At 50.1% G+C, this 16,902-nt stretch overlaps 1 protein-coding gene and 1 pseudogene across 1 annotated transcript in view; one reads left to right on the forward strand and one right to left on the reverse strand.

The window, feature by feature from the left end:
• SHANK2 (SH3 and multiple ankyrin repeat domains 2) overlaps positions 1 to 16,902 on the forward strand; it is a 624,412-nt gene that overhangs the window by 39,972 nt on the left and 567,538 nt on the right. The gene's annotated exons all lie outside the window — the stretch shown is intronic.
• LOC119536557 lies at positions 6,311 to 8,826 on the reverse strand (annotated as a pseudogene).

Consider the following 16,902-nt stretch of genomic DNA (forward strand, 5'->3'; position numbering starts at 1 on the left):
GCCCGCATGGTGTGGGGCTCGGCCACAGAGAATGTGCACGTTATGTGGCTTCTTGTGACGTCTGCTTGGGATGCTGGCCCCAGGGACACACAGACGCCGTCTTCACTGGGTGTCCTGCAGGGAAGGCCACTTTTGGGGGCTCCTTCCTGACCGGGGGGCACAGGAGAGAGAGGCATTTGTACTTAGCGTCAAGTGACGTGGCCAGAACGGGGCTGGTGACGCGGTAACTCGGCTGGGTGCCTGCACCACTGGGTGGTTTGGGGCTTTCTTCTCAGTTACTTGTTCTGATTACTCTGGCCAGGCCTGCAGTGTGGCTTGAACCTGGTCGAGGGTCAGGGGTGAGTCCTGGTGTGCCAGTTTGGATGTATTATGTTCCCCAAAACACCATATTTTTTCATGCAATCTTGTGTGGGCAGACGTATTAGTGTTGATTAGATTGTGATTCTTTGAGTGTTTCCATGGAGCTGTGACCCACCCAACTGTAGGTGATAACTCTGATTAGATAATTTCCATGGAGATGTGGCCCTGCCCATTCAGCATGGACCTTGATTAGTTCACTGGAGCACTATATAAGCTCAGACAGAAGGAGCGAGCTTGCTACAGCTGAGAGGGACACTGAAGAATGCACAGGAGCTGAGAGAGGAGCTGCAGCTTACAGAGACATTTTGGAGATGACCTCTGAAAGCAGACTTTTGCTCCGGAGAAGCTAAGAGAGGACAAATGCCCCAACAGCAGCTGAGAGTGACATTTTTGAGGAGCTGCAACCTAGAGAGGAACGTCCTGGGAGAAAGCCGTTTTGAAACCAGAATTCCGGAGCAGACGCTGGCCACGTGCCTTCCCAGCTAACAGAGGTTTTCCGGACACCATTGGCCATCGTCCAGTGAAGGTACCTGATTGCTGATGTGTTACCTTGGACACTTTATGGCCTTCAGACTGTAACTTTGTAACCAAATAAAACCCCTTTATAAAAGCCAATCAGTGTTTTGCATTCCAGCAGCATAAGCAAACTAGTTATTTCCCGGGCTTTTGATGATGGCCATCTTGCTTTGTGTGAAGTGGTATCGCATTGTGGTTTTGACTGAGTCAGTTTTGAGCATCAGCTGTGTGCCCAGCATAGCTTCGTGTGCTGTGAGGGCCTGGCTCGCCCCCTTGCTCCTGGAGAGCGACTGTCTGGCTGGGAGATGCTGCTTGTAGCATGTTGAACACGACTTCTGAATAGTGATATTTTGAGAGATTTGAGTTCAGGAGCTGGTCGAGCCGAGGCGTGTGCAGGGAAATGGGACGGCTGGACATCAGTGGGATGTCAGGCACGGCCCTGTGGGTGTGGACAGCTGGGGGCGTCCGGGGCAGAATGTTCTAAAGGCTCCCCCAAAACCCAAGGCCACAAGTGAGGAGAGCCCTCCTGGAAGGCTCTGGAAGCACAGCTGGCTGGAACTGGAGTGACGCAGATGCAGGGTCACTTGTCCCTGCTTCTCATTGGACACTCCTGGATGCTGAGCATGGAGAGCTTGTGTCTTGTCGGGGGTCTGAGCAAAGAGGAGAACTGGGACTTCCGTCCTCCTGCTTGCACTTGGGATGGGGTTGAGTTGCATCGTTTTGAGGGGCTGGGGTCCCTCTCATCTGGGAAGCTCATTGCTGGGACCGAGGGGCCCTCATTTTTAGCCATTTGGAAGGCAGTTGATGGGGTGCTCACTGTCAACGTGGAGACCGTTGTCTCTTTGGTGAATTTGTTTATTTGAAAGGCTGCTCCTCTGTTTTGGTGGTAGGTGGCAAGCTCACAAAAACCAGAAAGAGAAGATCGCAAACTTTGTTCAAGGATGAACAGATGGAATTCTCAGGTGCGGCCGCTGTTTTTTCTCCCACTTTGAGTCAGCACCAGTGTGGGCAGCCCCAGAGCAGAGGCTCGGTTATATTTTAGATACGCTATTTAGGTCTAATGCCTGCAAATGTGCAGGTGATGATTAGGAAAAAAATAATCCGTGGCAAAGAGTCAGTACTTTCCTCCGCTTGTGTTAGTGTTTTACTCTCCATTTTCTTTTAATTACAGAAGTTGTAGATTTAGAGAAAAATTCAACCCCCTCCACACAGTTTTCTGTCTTATGAGCACTTTGCATTAGTGTGAGTCTTCTGTTACAATTGATGAAACTATATTGTTATAATTATACTATTAACTATAGTCCATAGCTTACATTATGGTTCACTGTGTTGTACAGCTCTATGTTTATTTTTAAGTTTTTATTCTGGTAAAATATATACAACTTTAAATTTCCCATTTTTACCACTTTCAAATACAAAATTCAGTGGTGTTAATTACATTCACAATGTAATTACCATCCATTACCATCCATTACCAAAACTTTTCCATCACCCCAAATACCACCTCTGCTAATTAAGCAGTAACTCCCCAGGCTCTACACACCCCCCTGCCCCTGGTAACCTGTGTTCTAGTTTCTGACTCTTATGAATTAGTGTATTCAAATTATTTCATACAAGTGATATCCTAGAGTGTTTGTCCTTTTGTGTCTGGCTTATTTCACCCAACATGATGTCTTCAAGGTTCATCCGTGTTGTGGCATCAGAACCCCATTCCTTTTTATGGCCGAATAATATTCCATCATATGTATCGACCACATTTTGTTTATCCATTATCTTTTAATGGACACTAGGGTTGCTTCCACATTTTGGCAATTTTGATTATTACTGCTGTGAACATCGGTGTGCAAGTATCTATTTGAGTCCATGCTTCCAATTCTCTGGGGTATATGCCTGGTAGTGGGATCGCCGGGTCCTATGGTAGTTCTATACTTAGCTTCCTGAGGAATTGCCAAACTGTCTTCCACAGCAGCTGCGCCATTTTACATTCCCACCAGCAGTGAATGAGTGTCCCTATTTCTCCAATCCTCTCCAACACTTGTGATTTTCCGTTCTTTTTAATAGTAGCCTCTATTCTAGAGGGTCTGAAATGGTATCTCATTGTGGTTTTGATTTGCATTTTCCTAATGGCTAATAATATTGAGCATCTTTACATGTGTTTATTGGCCATTTGTATGTCTTCTTTGGAGAAATGTCTACTCAAGTCATTTGCCCATTTTTTAATTGTCTTTTGTAGGATTCCTTTATATATTCTCGGCATTAAAACCTTATCATGTATATGATTTTCGAACATTTTCTCCCATTCTGTAGGTTGTCTTTTTACCTTCATGATAAAATCCTTTGATGCACAAAAGTTTTTAATTTTGATGAAGTCCTATTTGTCTGTTTTTTTCTTTTGATCTTTGTGCTTTTGGTTTTAAGTCTAAGAGACTGTTGCCCTAACACAAGTTCCCAAAGTTGTTTTCCTGTGATTTCTTCTAGGGGTTTTATAGTTTTGCTTCTTATATTCAGGTCTTTGATCCTTCTTGAGTTGGTTTTTGTATATGCTTTGAGGTAGGGGCCTGCACTCATTCTTTTGCATATAGACATCCAGTTCTCCCAGCACCATTTGTTGAATAAATTATTCTTTCCTAATTGAGTGGACTTGGCAGTCTTGTCAAATATCAGTTGGCTGTGGATGTGAGGGTCTGTTTTTGAACTCTTAGTTCAATTCCATTGGTCATATGGATCAATGAAGAGTTCACGAATTCCCAGAATGTGCCTGGGGGAGGCGGGAACCAGTGTGTGTGTGAGAACGTGAGTGATGGTGCACACACTGTTTCCATCTGCACGCTTTCTTGGGAGAAAGGCTACATGACTGTTATCTGATTCCAGTGGGAACTGTTATGGGTTTGTGTCCCCTCAAAATACATGTTCGAGTCCTAACCCGTGGTCTGGTGAATGTGAACTCATCTGTAAATAGGGTCTCTGAAGGTGTGATTGGTTAAGATGAGGCCACACTGGACTAGAGTGGTGTACTGGTTTGAATCTACTATGTACTCCACAAAAGCCATGTCCTTTTTTTTTTTTATAAATTCAGTTTTATTGAGATATATTCACACACCATACAGTCATCCATGGTGTACAACCAACCGTTCACACTACCATTATATAGTTAACCATGTTCTTTTAATCCACTCTTGTGGGGACAGACCTATTGTGTGGGGGGATCTTTTGATTAGGTTGTTTCCATGGAGATGTGGCTCCACCCATTCAAGGTGGGTCTTAATTAGTTTACTGGAGTCCCTAAGGGAGTTCAGGGAGGGAGGGAGAGAGAGAGAGAGCTCAGAGCCGACATACACCCAGACTCTTGGAGATGCAGACAGAGAGATGTTTGGAGATGCTAAGCTCAGAGATGAAGCCCAGAGTTTGCCCTGGAGAAGCTAAGAGAGGACCCCCAGATGCTTAGGGAGAAAAGCCCTGGGAGAACAAGCAAGGATGCACAGGAGCTGAGAGAGAGAAGCTAAGAGAGACAGAAGCCCAGAGACATTTTGGAGGAAGCCATTTTGAAACTGGGGCCAGGAGAGAAGGACCAGCAGACGTCATCCACGTGCCTTCCCAGCTGACATGGGAGCCCCAGAGGCCATCGGCCTTTCTTCAGTGAAGGTTCCTCTTGTTGATGCCTTAGTTTGGACCCTTTCATGGCCTTAGAACTACAAATTTGTAACCTAATAAATCCCCTTTGTAAAAGCCAATCCATTTCTGGTATTTTGCATAATGGTAGTTCTAGCAAATCAGAACAGGCGGGCACTGGTCCGATATGACCGGAGTCCTTATAAGAAGAGAAAACGTCGACACATGCGATGGGAGACAGGAGGTGAGAGATGGCCACGGGCTGGAGAACGAGACTGAATTATGCTTCCATGATCCAAGGAGCTCCATGGGAGAGGCAGGGAACGGATTCTCTCCTTCAAGAGGGAGCACGGCAATCCTGGTGATCAGTAAGAGGGAGGGGTAAAGGGCAGGGGATGTTTGGGGTCTCCTTTTTTCTTTCAACTTTTCTGGAGTAATGCAAATGTTCCAAAAATGATCATGGTGATGAATAAACAAATATGTGTTGATACTGTGAACCATTGATTGTATACTTTGGATGGATTGTATGTATGTGTATATAGCTCAGTAAGAGTACGTTTAAAAAATAAAAAGAGGGGGCACGGCCCTGCCACCACCTCGATTTCAGACTTCTGACCTCCAGAGCTGTGAGGGTTCCGGCCGTCGAGTCCGTGGGCCTTTGTTGCAGCAGCCCCGGCACCTGGGCCAGGAGGCAGGACCCAGTACAGGCCACGCTCGCCAGTGAGGGCCCTGGGACAGGCAGAGCTCGACACCCGCCCGCGCTGGGCTCGGTTGCTCTGCTCTGAAGCACCCGTTCCTCTCTGCAGGGTCATTTCAGAACAAAACAGGGCCCTTCCGTCCACTCTCCCACACCTCAGGGCCTGTCTGCCCGTCCAGGGGTTCCTACAGCAGGGGCAGGGGGGGCTTCCGATCGACCCTGCACTGCAGGCTGCTCCCCGAAAGTCACAAATGTGATTCCGTGATTAAAGAAACCCATTACAGTCCTTGCTCTGCGCTTTGTCATCACTTTCTTGTCCATAGTTGGTAGAGACACTTCCGGTGCCACGGGAAGGAGTGGGCATGGCCGTCCGCGTGCCGACCAGCTGCCCTCGTGGTGGGAAAACGAGAAAACTCAGGAACTCAGGAGCAGAGCTTCATAAAGCGAAATGCATTTAACCGAAAGGACTGGGCTTTATTTGCGTGAGATTTCCCCCCGGACACGGAGGTCACTGTCCTTTCCTTTATGAATTGGTGATGGGTACACGTCTTGTTTTTTAAAATCCTTTACCTGGAAAAGTAAAATGATTGGGTCCCTGGATTTATTGTTGTTTATTTTCCTGGCCTGGGATGTCCCAGAATCTAACAACCTCTTGTCTAGACCTTAGTGGTGTTTGTGTGTGTGTTTGTGTGTGTGTGCACGTGTGTTTGTGTGTGTGCATGTGCCTTGGTCTCGGGTTGTTTCAGATTATTATATTTATTGTTACAGATGCAATTTGTCAAGCATGTATGTCTCTGGTGTGAGCGGAGGTCTTACTCAACGGGCTGGTTAAGCCTCACACATCCCCTTCACTCCCACTGCACAGATGAGGAAACTGAGGCTCAGGGAGCTTAAAGGACTTGCAGCAGGTCCCACCTGGGGAGCAGTGGAGGCAGATGTCGACTCAGCCCTTCTCACCCCGAAGACTGTCCCTGAGCCCCTGTTACCTGGCTGGCTCCCCCCTGAGTACCTGCAGGGGGGCATTGTTTACCCATTGTCGCTCCCACAGCCCCTGGATGCAGCAAGGCCGGTGCACCTGGCCCTGGGCTGGAGACCTTTGGGGTTTTGAAGGCAGCCCGTGATCAGGGGTCAGGTCCCCTTGACCTCCAGCCTCGCCCCGTCCACCTTGCTCTCCTTCCGTTCCCACGCTGGCCCTGTCGCCTGTTTCCCTTCCTCCTCCTTGCCGCCTCCGCTGTGGCTGCCTCCCCCCAGGTTGGCCGCTCTCAGCCCTGGCACAGCCCCCCACCTGCCAGCGCCCACCTCAGCCCCCGGCCCCCCCGGCACCCCACCAGCCACGGCAGCCATGTATCTGCCCCCTCTGAGCCCTGCGCACATCTGCTGCTTTCCCCTCCTGGGTTCAATTCAGGGGCAACTCGACAGTCATTTACACGGCAGCTTTCATCACGCTTTGGGTTCTAGGACTCCAACCTTTGGGTTTTTTTTGCTGTTGTTTCATTTTGTTTTTAGCTATAAAAGTAGTATTTATGACAATTTGAGTAAATGACATGTAATGGAGATCAGATGTTTGCAATACTTTTTTTTAAAAAAGAAATATTTTACAAAGGATACTGAATGAAGTCACATCACAGTTACAAACATTTAGTTGTATTAAATGTAAATTTTGTGATGTCATCTAGAAAAGTATCACTTTGCTTTTACTGAACACTACTTTTTAGGGCAGGGCATAGTATTCCTTCAAATAAAACATTTTTCATAGTTTTTTTTTAAGCCCCTATCATATGCTTTTGTAAAACAATGAACGATACTTTTTTAAAGTTGGTGGGACAAAGAAACTGATAGAAGTAGATAGTGTGGGGAGGATCAGGAGTGGGAGGAAAGACTTACTTTCCACTGTATACCCTCTTATAATTATTAACAATTTTCATCGTATGATGTAATACTTTTGCAAAAAAATTAACAAATAATAAAAGTATTGGGACAATAAGACAAAAGCATATTCCAGTTCAAAATCAGATGCCAAATTCAGAACTGGGCAAACTCATAATACTTAACTCTGCCATCTCTCATGACACTTTTTTTTTTCATGATACTTTGGAGAGTTAATTACATGAACATGAACAAAAACAAATGTAGATTCATCCCAAATTACAAATGTATTGGTCATAACTATGTAGGAAAAAAAGCTATAATATCTGTTTTCCATGTAAGTTCACCATATCTGTACTGAGAGTTTCTCTAAAATTAAAACAAGTTGACTAATATTATAAATGTAAAGAATACTTCTGCGCTGTAAAACAGAAGATGTGGGGTTCAAGGGTGAGCCCGTCCGAGTGAGGACTTTATCCAGCCACTGCAGAGGTCCCTGAAGATGAATCTCAATCCCACATGGGGTTCTGGTAACATCCCCTTGGGATATTCCGCTTTCCAGCCCTCGACACAACGCGTCCGAATGGCACACATTTTGGTGAGCTCATGTAAAGCCTCAAACCCAAGATTGGCACACCGAGCCAGAAGCTGAGCCAACTCCCGATTGTTCAAAAGTTTGAGGCTGCAGCTGCTGGGAAGCTTCCCGACGGAAGTGGGATGAAAGCCGTGATGAAAGCGCAGCTCCTACTCTGTATAGATATGCCGCTGCCACCGAGGCACTCCACATACACCTCCCCACCGACCCAGTACAGACGGACAGACACCTTTTCCAGTAAGCCGCGGTGTTTTCAATGGTCGAATTACGATTAGCGTTTGACAGCAAACCCAAGCAGAATCTACTTTTGTTGTTTAAAGGATCCATGAATCCATCTACTAACATACTAGTAGAAGATGCATGAAAAGCTTCACCAACACGATTGTTTAATTCATAGTGGACAGTTGAACACCAAGGTTTGGGCTCGTGATAGGCACAGGCTGAACCTCGCTGCTGGATATACTGGGAGTAAGCTGAGGAGTCACAGGATTGCTTGTGTCCAGAGGCTGGGACTTCTCTTGACCCCTCTGATCACAGGGGCATATGGGCAGGAGGAGGAGTGGCAGCTGGGACCTGAAATGGACTTCCTGGTCCAGAACTTGCGGGGGAGTCGGGATATGTGCTGCTAGCAGAAGGGGGACGGGGCTCTGTGGCGATAAGGGACAAGGAGTGTTGTTGGGCTGGTGGAAAGAATCTGGAAACGTGGCACTTTGTGGCATGGGTGGTTCACTGTGGCTCAGGTTCCTAAACTGACCCAGAAGGCTGTGTTGTGGGTTAAATTCATTATGACAAGGCTCTAATACTGGAGGTAAAAGTGGACTCTCTGCTCTCTTATAGTGGTGTGGGTGGATACAAACTTCTTTTTGCTTTGATCCAAAAGGAAATTCACAAATATCCAATGGCTTTAGCTCGTGAGGGCTCAGCAAGTCCGGCCAGTGCCAAACATGGCAGTCTGTACCATCGGTGAGAAACCTGCAGGCATCCATCCAAAGACCTGGGCAGAGTGACACAGGACTGCTCAAGGCTCTCTTCAGATCCTCCATGGCACCCTTTTTCTTTTGCAGCTTTTTTGCCAAAGCATTTACTGCCTTTTCTGCCCATTTCTCCTCCTCATCACTTGTTTCCAGCCCAACGATTGCTTTACTGGTGGACTAGTACAAGAAAACAAGCTGGCCGTCGACATCATTTGGTATAAATCTTCAGAAGCTTTCCTGTAACCCAAAGTCAGGGTCTAATGAAAGAACAGATCACGGATGAAAAGTTATATATGGCTCCTAAGCAGAAGCTCCAATTAAAAAAGGAGGTGTGACATTTATCTTCGTAAGTGCCATACACTTATTTCATTAGTTCAAGTTCTGATATTGTCATCATCTTTATTGACTATATGCCTTCTCCACTGAAATGTTAAGTTCCGTTAGGGCAGGCAGCTTTGTCTTCTCTATCCCCCGGACCCAGAAGAGTGTCTTTGAGTTGTAAGAGTTCTTTTTATCTTCTGGATATAAGGCCTTTATCAGGTGTATGATCTGCAAGGTTTTCTCTCAGCTTGTAGCTTGTGGTCTTCTCTGTTTGCGTCCCATCTCTCAGGAAGTTGCGTGCTGTCCAGTGTCTTGAAAACCATTGTTTCAGATATTTTGTCTGGGTTTTTGTTGTTTCAGGTGAGAAGATAAATCTAGTTCCTATTGCTCCCTCTTTACTTATCTTGTCACAAAGTTCCCCGTGAGCCATGAGGCTCCGAAGTTCTGGGTGTCTGGGCCCAGATGCCCTGATAATCATTCATTCATTCACTTCTCACCCAAAGAGCATCTGCTGATCACTAACTCTGTGTCCCCCGGGCCCACCTCTGAGCCTGGCAGGTGAAACCGCCTGGCCTCTGCCTTTGACAAGCTCACAGGCTGCTCTTGGCTGTTTTATAGGGGGCCTCCTGGGGTGTGTTTTTAAATGGAATCATCAAAATCAAGTAAGCAGAACTCAAAGTTAGATAGCACTGATGGAAATCCTGTCCTCATGGAGCGTAATTTCCAGAAGGGCGTGGTCCAGGACCGACCTTACGGGGATTAGGCAGAGCAGTTGAGCTTTGGAAACCAGGATGGACGATGTGGTTAAGAGAAAGCAATCAGGAGCCTTTGGGACCACAGGGTTGGCATCTGTCCTTGTCCCTTTCCGTGGATTCATTTGTGCTTTGTGTGTACAACTTTGGCCACATTTCAGCAAAACGTTGAAAGTAGGTTAGAAACCTGCTGATTTTGTGTTTTCTCAGAAAGGACAAGAGAGAATGTAATTCACCAAAACAAGCAAACAAACCTCTAACGTACAGGGTTTTGCCCATCTCAGGCTGTTGGAAACACAATTCAAGGTGTTCAGTTGAATCCAAATTGTTCTGTTTTTTTTTTTCCTCTCCCTGCTGGCATTTTTATTATGTTACAAATTATCTGCTGTTTTCTTGGTTAGTGAGCTGGTCTTTGGAGGCACAGGGAGAAAAGCTGTGTAATTTTGCTGTGTTCCTGTCACCGTGGCTGTGAAACTAATGTAATTTTCCTGTCTGTCGAAGTGTGGTCAGGGGTGAGGAAAGGGCCGCCAGCTCCCTGCTGTCTCTAAATATTTTTCTTCTGTAATTCTTTTACATCAATTCCTTCTACACCAAATTGGCAATTGCACGTTTGCCTCTCAGTAGTAAGCCTCCCTGGATGTTTTCAGAGAGAGCAGCTCGGTTACTAAGAGCTGTTAACATCACGAAACAGAGTCAGAGTCATATTTAATTAAGTGCGCAGAGGAAATTCCGGTCAAGGCAAATGCGGTTGAACGTGATGAAATCTGGTTAGGGTCCACTCCGTGTCTCCTCGGGAGGGCGGCTGCTGGAGGGCTGTTTTCTAAAGCTGCTCCACGGGGAGTGGTGGGCACGACAGAGAACGTTCCAGCAGGGGCGATGAGGAAAAAATACAAGTCCGGATTCGCGTCACCGCCTCCCTTCAGCGCGGGATGGCCCGCTCACTGGTCTGGCGAGTCCAGTTGTTTCGTTCCCCCTTTGTGTTGCTTGGGTAATTATGTCAGTAAACACGGGGTCCCGGGCTCTGCACTCTGTGCTGGGCACGCGGGGAGAAGTGGACGCGGCCCCCGTCTCGATGGGCAGGACGGGGCCTCCAGCACTCGGGCTCGTGGTGGCTCTTCCTCCCTGGGACCCCTAGGTCCCACAGCCCGGGAGGCTCAGGTCCAGCGGGGGCCTTCTTTTCACCCTTTTGCCCAAATCTCGGTAAATAAATCCCCCTTAAAAAGCTCCTGACACGACCCTGGGTGCTCTCTACCCCCCTCCCAGCCAGGTGACCTGTGTGTTTTGCCACCGACAAGCGCATAAGTGACACACACACACCCTGGGATCAGTGTCTGGGTAATTACACATACGTGCACACACACACACACCCTGAGATGCCTGGATGCCACACACACACACATGCACGCACACGCAGAGATGCCTGGGTACCACACACACACACATACACACACATGCACGCACACGCAGAGATGCCTGGGTGCCACACACACACACACACACACATGCACGCACACACAGAGATGCCTGGGTGCCACACACACACATGCATGCACACGCAGAGATGCCTGGGTGCCACACACACACACATACACTTGCACACACACTGAAATGCCTGGGTAGATCACACACACACGCACACACTGAGATGCCTGGGTAAATCACACATACACACACACACACACACACACACACACTCACTCACAGGATGCCTGGGTAAATCACACATACACACCCCCCAAGACGCCTGGGTAAATCACACACACATACACCCCCCAGATGCTCGGATAACACACACACACACACACATCCAGGATGCCTGGGTAAATCATACATAAACACACACACATATACCCCCCAGATGCTTGGATAACACACACACACACACTTGAGTAAGCTGTTTGGGGAGAACACACACACACACACACACACACACACATGCCTGGGTAAGCTGTTTGGGGAGGTCTGGGGAGGGGTATCTGTTGTCAGAACCGCCCGTTTCTGGAATTTTCCTCCTGGAGGAATTTGGAGATAGGGAGTTCCCATTCCCCTACCAGGACTTGTGGGCAAATGACTCCAGTGTCCTCACCCCTAACCCTAACAAGCCTCTTGGAGGGCTCGGGGACTGGATTAGATCCTTTGTTGGGGTGTCTAGCTCTGGGTGGTGGGGTGTGGGTAGCCTTGGAGAAGTCCCCTTGGAGGGTCACGTCCGGCCCCAGCCCCAGCCCGGCTGACCCCCAGCTGGCCATCCCCCACGGGGCCGCTGGTCACATTGCGCTCTGAGGAGGCCCCGGCCCGGCTCCCTGCAGGTCTCGGAGTGTGAACTGGGGGCTGCACGTTCTCTCCGGGGGGCTGGGCTGAGCACGGGGCTGGGCACCCACGTCCCCGGGCTTCGCCTCTGTTGAAGGTGTGGGACGAGGGCCCGGAGGGGGTGCCCAGTCAGCCGTCCTCTGACTCGAGAGCGGCCGTGGCCTTTGGATTCCAGATGGCCCGGAGCTGGAGGGATGAAGCCACAGCCCCATGGCGGGGGAGGTCCTTCAGCCAGGGGCCTGGGACTCTGCCTCCTGGACCGCAGAACCCCAGTTCCGAGTATCCCAGGCCTGGAGGGGTGTGCGGGCTCCAGGGGCTCCCTGCTCTGACTCTGCCCTTTTGCTCCCCTAGCCCCCCACCCCCGGGTACAGATGGGGAGGGTGGCTGTGGGCAGCCATGGCCTGACCAGTGTCCTTCGAGGCCGGCTCCCCCTTGCCTCCCTGAGCCCATCCTCAGAGGACCTGAGGCCACACGTGCCCCACCTGCCCCCGGACCGTCTGCCTGGCACCCCTGTCGGAGTCCTGTGGTGGGGCCAGCGGGGAGAGAGTGTTTGCAGGGCACCTGCACCTGCCCCCTTCCCCGGGACCCCGGCGTCCATGGGTTCACGGCGTCCACCATAGGGTTCAAGAGTCTCAGGAAAGAGGGTGTGTCTGTCTTAACACGGGCACATCTTTGACCTCCGCATCTCTTTGATTCGAGCTTAGACTGGAGTCGTCTTGGAGGAGACATTGTCCAAGTGAAGCTCGGGGGCTTTGCTCCAGGAAGCCGGTGCCCCCTTAAACGTGAGGGCGGCTGGCAGAGGTGGGCTGGGGGGTCTGAGGATAGCTCAGGAGGGTTTTGGGGTCCTTGATGCTCCCGGGAAACCTGGACGAGGGCTCTGTGGCAGCAGAATAATTGCCCCCAAAATAAGCCATTCCTGCACCCTCACGGGGCCTTGAGGTGGGCGGTGGTCCTGGATCTCCCAAGTGGACCAACCTGGAGGGCAAGGTCTTTAGAAGAGGGAGGCCGGGGGTCAGAGTCAGAAGGAGATGGGGTGCTGGAAGCAGGGGTCGGAGAGACGTGAGGCCAGGTCCTCAAGCCAACCAGTGCCGGAGGTTTCTGGAAGCTGGAAAGGCAGGGACATGGCTTCCCCGCCAGAGCTTGCAGAAGGAACCCACCCTGCTGACTGAGGGTCAGTGGCCCAGTCTGGCTGATTTGGGACTTTTGCCCTCGGAACTGTAAGATGTGCATGTGTTAACTTAAGCCTCTGTGTTTGTGGTTGCGGTCTGGATGCCGAGGGCGGGAGCTTGGCGAGCACCTGGCTGTGCTGTGTCCAGCCCTGGGGGACGTCACTCTAGACCCCGCGTGGGTGCTTGGTGCTTTCGTGGTGGTACCCTCCATCCCTTCTCCCTGACGCCTTGCTTCTCTAGTGCTGGCTTTCCGAGCTTAAAGTGCCGTGGCCCTTGGAGCCCCCGTGCTCTGGGCAGCGGCTGGGTCTCCTGCTTTCTCGTACGTTGGCGAAGAAAGAGTGACCTGGGCCTGCCTTCAGGAGGTTGCGGCTCGGCCCAGTGGGGTGAAGGGCAGCACACCCGGGTCTCTGGCTGCAGAGCCTGGTTAGCCGGCCCCTTTGAACAGAACATTCCGGCGTGTCTGGGAATCAACACCTGTGGCTCTGGTCCCGGTGCCAGGGCTTCACCGTGGGGAGGAGGAGACGCGGCAGCACCTGGGGGCACCTCCCGTCGAGAGCCTGCCACCTGAGCACCTGCCCCTGGGGAGCGCGGCTCCCTGCTGGCACGGGCTCGCTTCTCGGAGGCAGCATGGCCGCTATTCCAGCACAAGTGCTTGAGGTCCGGTTACCTGTCTGTGGGGCTCTCCTGGCAGGAGCAGGCCCCTGTTAGCCATGAAAAGGGGCCCTGACCCCAGAGCCAGGGAAGCCGGGTCCTGGTCCCCTGGAGACCTGCATTAGCAAGCTCTCTACAGGTCACCTCTGTGCTTTTTAACATTTTTCCTGGATTTACATTTTTAAATTTTATACAGGCAACACATGTTCTTATAAAACAATCCAGGCATTGATTTCCCCAATGCTGGCATGCAGTTCTCAGTAGGAAGACTCTTGGAACGGTTCTTTGTTTCTGAGAAAGAGACCCCAGTAAGAGATGGTCCCTTCCTGCTTCTTGTCTTGCTTTGTTTGCCTGTGATGCCTGGAACTGCTGCAGCCATTTTATGCCAATGAGGAAAGCCAGACTGAGGGCAAAGCCAACAGGAGAATATTGGAAAAACTTGTGTTCATGATGGCATTTGTCAAGCTACTGTTAAATAAGCCACACTCAAAGACTATTCAGTTTCTGGACTTGCTATTATTTGAAATAGTTTCCTTTTAGATACCAATAATTTGCATTTGTGTTTCATTTATTGTGCTGGAAAGCATACTGACTGATGCAGATGCCAGTGTTTATAAATTTAGCAATGTTGCATAAAAATCAGAGTTCCCATTTCTTTTGAAAACCTGGGAAATTTCTGGTAACATTGGGTTAGCCCTTCTAATGGGGATCCTGTGTCTCCACTCGCCAGCCTCCACCCATGGTGGGGTCCCTCGGCTGCTCCCCATGAGGGAGGGTATCTGCTGATTTGCAGATGGTTGAGCTTGCAAACCCAGCCCCAGGGGAATATCACTCCCCTATCTGTTTGATGGTAGACGCCTCCTCCACACCCACTTGGCTGGGAAGCCGGCCCCCCTTCCTGGACGTGAAGGCAACTCCCTCTGAGGCCAGGGCCAGTGACTGTCCTTCTAGTCATTCTGAGTGACAGGGGCCAGGCCTTGGGGGGTGCATGCTGAGCATTTGAAAAGCACCTTGCAGACAACTGCAGCTTGCACGACCTGCACTTTTGGGCAGGTGCATTTCTTTGTGCCACTGAGGAACCCAGGACACCTGGCCAGTGGGGACACAGGGACCTAAGCCGAGGCTTGGCTCATGGGCCTTGCTTCTTGGGCCCTACTGTGCAGCCTCCAAGGTCAGGACTCTTGACGGGGTTTGCTTGTGCTTCTCAGTATGTTGCATTCATAATCTCAGACTTGCAATCCCAAATGTGAGCTGTCGATATTGGTGTCAGCGTGCTGGCCTAGGGAGCACAAGTGAGGAAAGTTCCTGGCAACAGCATGACTTCTTTTGAACAGGAAAAGGACTGTGGGGTGGGGAGCAGCAATAGTGTGTATCATTGGGATTTTCATGGGTTGACCAGTTGTTCCCAGTTGAATCGTGCTTTCTTGGAAGTACACGGCTGGTTTGAGGGTTTGTATCCTGCTGCACACCAACCAGATCAGCCAAGTGACAGTGCTGCTGCCCGCTGAGGCAGGGTGGGTGAGCAGGGGTACGTGGTCCTCCCGGCTTTTTAGGAGTGGAATCTGCCCGTCAGCAGTTGCAAAGTATCTGCTGTGTGACAAACGCTGCTGGGGGGAGCTCCTAACTTCAGGGGGCAGGCAGAGAGGACTTAAAGACCGAACAGTCTATAGCAGCTGTTAAGATGCAAGTACTTTTATTTTAGATCCAACAACCCTTCTGGGATGCTTGCCCATAAAAATGGAAATTCTTGTCCGTAAAGATATGTGTTTGTAGCATCAAAAAGCAGGACATCCATGAGGGCCAGCAGCAGGGCCTCATGTACCACGCAGCTATCTGAAAGACTATCTGTGACTGTTTATGGGGAATGTTCTCCATGCTGCAGAGAGTGGTGGGGGGTGAGGGGGAAGGAGGTAAAACAAGAGCCAACAGAGGTGCGTGGGAGACGCGGAGCCCCTTTCCCCAGGACTCCACAGATGAGGGAAACCCCCCCTTCATCAGGCACGGGATGGATGGGGACAGAGTGGCTGAGCTAGCACTCTTGCCTCTCCCCTGAGCAGCCAGAGAGAGGCGTCGGGCACAGAGCTTGCTGGCCTGTTGGAGCCTCTTCTTCTGGTGTGTTGGTTTTCTATTGCCATGAAACAAATGACTGCAAATTTAGCGGCTTAAAGGATGCCCGTTTATCATCTCATAGTAATGGGTGTCACACATCCAGCTGTGTTTGCTGATCAGGGTCCCACAAGGCCAAAATCAAGGTGTCCACAGGGCTGGGCTCTTACCTTGAAGCTTTCAGCATCCAAAAGCTCTGTCAGTTTGTTGGCAGAATCCAGTTCTGTGCGGTGCGGGACTGAAGCCCCCGAGCCCTTGCTGGCTGTCCCCTGGGGGTCTTTCTCAGCTTCTGGTGGCTGCTCTCAGGTCCTGGCATGTGTCCCCTCCATCTTCCAATGAATGATGTCACATTGAATCCTTTTCATGTTTTGCATCTCCTCGACTTCTAGAAAACTCTCTGCTCTGAAAGGACTCATGATTAGGATCACCGTGCCTGAGTCATCTACCCCCTGGTTCACTCCACGTTAGCCCATGAGTGTTAGGGTCCCTGGGATCATCTCAGAACCTGCCTGGAACAGCCACCCCCTGGGTTTGTGGGTCCCTCTGTCTGCATCTGGCACCATGATTGGGGTGCCTCCTTCCCCCACTTGGCCCAAGGCCTGGACTGGCTGCCCAGGTGGTGGAGGACGTTTTTGGAAAGCAGGCTGTGCCGGTTTATATATACTATATCCCCCAGAAAAGCCATAATCTCTGATGCAAGCTTGTGGGGAAGATGTATTAGGGTTGATTAGGTTGGAACCCTTTGATTGACTGTTTCCATGGAGATGCGACTCAATCAACTGTGAGTGAAACATTTGATTGGATGATTTCCATGGAGGTGTGTTCCTGTTTGCTAATGCTGCCTTTTCGCAAAACACCAGAAATGGATTGGCTTGTATAAAGGGGGGTTATTTGGTTACACAGTTACAGTCTTAAGGCCATAAAGTGTCCAAGGTAACACATCAGTAATCGGGTACCTTCACTGGAGGATGGCCAATGG

This window comes from Choloepus didactylus, chromosome 6 (genome assembly GCF_015220235.1).
Source record: "Choloepus didactylus isolate mChoDid1 chromosome 6, mChoDid1.pri, whole genome shotgun sequence".
Lineage (NCBI taxonomy): Eukaryota > Metazoa > Chordata > Mammalia > Pilosa > Megalonychidae > Choloepus > Choloepus didactylus.